The sequence below is a fragment of the Myodes glareolus genome, chromosome 1 (assembly GCF_982192425.1).
Source record: "Myodes glareolus chromosome 1, mMyoGla1.1, whole genome shotgun sequence".
NCBI classification, from domain to species: Eukaryota; Metazoa; Chordata; class Mammalia; order Rodentia; family Cricetidae; genus Myodes; species Myodes glareolus.
The window spans coordinates 105631849-105636751 of NC_142026.1; the positions used below are offsets into that span (position 1 = coordinate 105631849).

Consider the following 4903-nt stretch of genomic DNA (forward strand, 5'->3'; position numbering starts at 1 on the left):
AAATTGACTTTCCTAAAAGGCATCTCTGGCAGCGAGTCTTGAGAGAACATAAGAATCCACAGGTAGCCAAGTTTCCTTGGTGACTTTGCATACACCAATGCTTTTAACCTGTGAATCAGGAGTACCATGCAAACGTTAACGAATCCTTCAGATATGTTTATACAGCATGTAAGTTACATCAATGTGATCTAACACTGCAATTTTATGAACTTAGGGACAACTACAGAGCTCTACGCTGCCAAACTAGTCTTTTTTTTTTTTTTTGAGAGATGTCTTTTAATAGAAAAAAAATACACGTGCAACAGTAGCAACACACATATCTTCGAACCCAGACAGCTCCAAGTTTCAATTCTTCACCTTGGGAGGTGGCCTGTACATGCCTACAACCACAGCGTGGTCCCGTTCGTAGGGCTCAAGTGTCAGCTGCTCCTGGGGCTTCATATTCTCCTGCTGCATCTTCCTCACTTCAGATGCAAACACAGCTTCTGCCGAGGCTGTGGAGTCAATGCAGTTCGCCTTAATGAAAATCACAAAGTGTCCTCCATTCCCCAGGAAGGTGTGGGCATTCAGGGCCACAATCCGGGTTTGGTCTGGCTTTGCCACATCGGCAAAGATCACATCCACCTTGGTGATAAGCATGCGGTATTTGTGTGGGTGTTGGGCATCTTCAATCACAGGAATAATGTTGATCCTCTTCTTGGCCAAGTTGATGAGGTCACGGTCAGCATGGTGGGAGAACTCAACTGCATAGACCAGACCTTCCGGGCCAACGATATCAGAGACGTAAGAGACAGTGGTGCCTGAGGCTGCCCCAAGGTAGAGCACTTTGGCCCCTGGCTTGATGTGGATCTGGTCTACGCTGCCCAGGATTGCTGCTGCCAGCTTGGAATGGAAGGGGTTCCAGGCTCGGTATTCAATTTTGTCATCTCCCTCTGAAATAGAGACTCTGTTCTCCCCATACACAGACTCTCCAGGGACGAGATTCTTTGTGACAATGGCACCCTCCTTTCCGCGACAGATAAAGACTCCTTCATGCCAATGTGGTTCCACCATCACATTCTTCCCTGACTGGTTTCCTCTCTTGCCTCCCCGGCCACCAGCTCGACCCCAGCTGCCCCTAGACTGGAAGCCTCCACCTCGTCCACCTTCTCCTCCACCTCCTCGTCCCCTGAAGCCTCCACCTCCACCTCCACTTCGATCTCGGCCTCCACCAAAGCCTCCTGGTCCCCCGCCAAAGTATCTACCTCTTCCTCCTCTACCGCCTCTGTCACCACCAAAGCCTCCTCTGCCACCAACACCACGGGGGGGGGGGGGGCTGAAACCTGGCTTCATCGTGCAGCTTTGGCAATAAGTAGCGTCCCTCACTCCCCAAACTAGTCTTGAAAACAAGCCTTGCTGCTCATCTGGAGGGAGCTATATTGAGATACTTGAACTGTTCAGGCACAGTGAACTTCAAGGATTTTGACATCTCCATCTTATAGAGGCTCAAATATCTCAAAGGGCCAAACCTCGGATGCTTCAGTGCAAGAACTGTATGCTTCCTTGCTGTTCTACAAGTAGGAGTGTAAACATCGTGTCTCTGTGTCTTTCGAAGGTTTCACTGATTGTGTGTTGTCTTGCACCTGTCCTCTTAGACAAGATTGGGTAAATTTATGACATATAATTAGGAAGGCAACTTTATTATCTTGTGCATATTTTTTGTGAATCATCCTTTTGAAGGGTGGGTGCTAAAGTTGCTTCACTACAGTTCATTTTTATCATCTGAAAATTCCTTAAAGTAAACAACTTTATTGTGTTGGATTTTTAAACATCCCAAATTGAACACCGTGTTTGGCACATATTGTGCTGTTAGATGTTTGGCAAGTAGAAAGTGTCAGAGAATCTATTTATTGTTTGGTACACAGGGGTCATTTATTTTCTATATACGTAATGACATTTCCAAGGTAACTCTAGCTAGGCAAATTTTGTGATTTTTATAATTAGAGGGTCATTCTCATATTAATCATGAATATTACCAAGACTTTATAATCATATATAATATATAATTGCAGTAAAAGGACACACCAGGTCATGAAAGTATCTTTTAGCATACAGTAAAGGAAAATAATAAATAATGAGAGTTGGGAGATAAAAATCAAATGTGAAAATTCGATGATATCCTTAATATCTTTAATATGATCATAAAATATTTCATTGACCGATACAAATGAAATAAAAATGCTCCCAGGAGTATTTCCTTTTCTCCCAACATTAATATAAATTATTGAAACATAAGTTCATTTAGATAGCATAAAGTCTATAAGGTGGCTGTATTTAAAACTAAGATGACAGTTTCTTACTAATGTGAGTCATGCAATATTTACTTCCTCTTCTAAGCACTGACACGAACGACCCTCGGCCTTACACTTAGACTGCAGGCAAACGCCATAAGGTAAACTGGGGTCTTTCAATAACGCCATTCTTTTCCGTTTGCTTTAGCCTATGTTTTGCTGGAGTCTCACAACTTCCCTGCTCCTTTTTCCACACATAATGCACTTTTCTTTGAACATATCTCAAGCTTTTACATGTTCTCATACCATTCCTCCCCGACACACAATTTCCCCATGTCTCTCTCCTCTGTCTATTCACCTCTGCTCAAATATTCTTTCCTCCATTCCCCTAGTATACTTCTTCTTCTGTTCATCCACACATAGGTGCAATCTCTAAGTCTGGGGTGTTTTTCTTATATCCTCCCCTGTCTTGTCACACATCACCATATTGAATATTATCAGGGAAAGACTGTCATTTCCTACTGTAATTTGAAATCTGTGAGGGAAGATATTATTGTTTCTTTTTTTAAATCTCTGTATCTTTGTGCCTAGAATGCATAGGATTATAGAATAAAAAAGGAATGATTCATTGTCTAGCTTTAGAGAAAAAAGAAGGCATTAGAAGGTCAAGGACTATTAAGGTGCTATAGTTGAATGAAGGCTTTTGATTCTAACCCCCCCCCCGAATCTGTATATTATATGAATGATGGTGCTTGTGAATAGTAGAGGCAAGCACCTTGCTCCTTAGGATTCTTCCTCATCATAAACATAGCTATCATATCCCCATTAATATGCTCAACATAGACAAAATGTTAACACTTCTTTTTTCTCTTACTATAATAAATATTGTCACTGACATAATTTGGGACAGTCTCTTTTCCCAACTTAGGACTGAAATAAATTACTACTTAAAATACTGCACCCTGGTACTTCAGGGGTAATTTTCTGAAATTAACACTGGGGTTTTTCGTCTGTTTCTTTTAGTCTAAGAATGAGCTAAGTGGTAACATGGATCTATTCCACAAGACTGATTCAAAACAAAAAAATGAAAAAATGTTCACACAAGGTAACATTGTTAAGTTGGAATAGAAACACAAATTCGATTCATTTTCCATCACATTTTCTTTTCTATATTTAATAGAGGAAATGAAAATACTTCTGGGACTAGTTGTATAAACTCTGAGGAAAAGAAAAGTCTGACTACACTGGTCTTGGGAAAAGGACCAGCTAGCAACCATTTTAGATTTATTCCACTTATTAGGCCCGATCTGAAGACTCACACAGGAAATATTTTCTTTAGAAAACACCATTTTACATTGACTACTGCTCATAATATGGAAAAATAAATCTCAATATTAGTTGATTGCCATGAGTTAGAGTATTTTATGAATATTTTCTTTTATTTTTACTTTGCAGCATTTGAGATTAAAGCTAGAACCTTGCTGACCTCTTCCCTCGTGTTTGGGCTCTGTTATTTTGAGACAGCCTCTCACTCAGTGCACATACTGGGCTTAAACTCACTGTGATATTAAAGGCAAGCCTTGAACTTGAAATCCTCCTACTTTAGTCTCTAAAGTGGCTGGGAATTACAGGTTCTTTGACACTGGGCCCCACTGTAAACGAAACTTTTAAAAATAAGGACTTTGGAGTGTCTGTATTTGATCTGATGGATGTACAAATGTCAGTTTTCTCACTGCAGATATGGCTACCATTCTATGTGGAAGTAAAGCCAATGCTGATATTCTTATTTGGTTCTCTGTGCACAGCAGAGACCTCCTAACTCAATGGAAGCTACCAGAAATTCATTTGCAGAACATAGCGTTGGCTTTGCAATGCCAGTGTCTGAAGAATTTTCACCTGAAAGGTGTCAGGTGCAGATTCTTTCCAATCATGAGAGTTAAGGATTGAATTTGCAATTTTATTTATTAGCTCTCAAAATTCAGCTATCTCTTTTTTCCAATTAAAGTTAGCACATTAATTCAGTAGTCAGTAAATCATAGGGTAGGGTACATCATGTTCTCTTTTATCTGACAGAGATCACCCTAATAATTAGAAGATAATACTTGTTCATTTTTTATTATTCCTAAAATAATCACATTTTTTTCAATTTTATTTACTTGGCAAAGTGAGAATAATACTGTTTTCCATTTTCTGTGCTTTCCAATATGTCATGAAGACAACCAAGGAATGATATAGTGACATAAATTTCTACATCCTTCTTTTCAGAATTTTGATTGGTAACTGAAGGCCATTTTATGCAAAGGAAAGGGAGGAAAAGCTTCCCCAGTACAAGTGTTGCATCTCTGAGAGGAAAGGCATTCGGGCAGTCAGGAGCCAAGGAATACTACAAAGTTACACCACACAACAAACCTCACATAAGAAATTTATTGAGAGAGACCCAAGAAGGTGGCTGCATCTGCTTAAGTGAGATGTAGCAAAGAGCTGAGCAAGGAGCAGGCTTTATTAAGATTTTATGTGAGGGGATGGTAATGGGTCTTTTCTTAAATTACAGGGATTTTGTGGCTCAGGTATTGATGTGATTTTGTTGCCTGATTTGGGGTATTTTTTTTTTCTCTGTAGGTCAAGGCCTGCCC

At 40.0% G+C, this 4903-nt stretch overlaps 1 pseudogene; it reads right to left on the bottom strand.

Annotated features, from left to right (window-relative positions):
- Positions 1-345: 345 nt before the first annotated feature.
- LOC125394560 (rRNA 2'-O-methyltransferase fibrillarin pseudogene) lies at positions 346-1332 on the bottom strand (annotated as a pseudogene).
- Positions 1333-4903: the final 3571 nt, after the last annotated feature.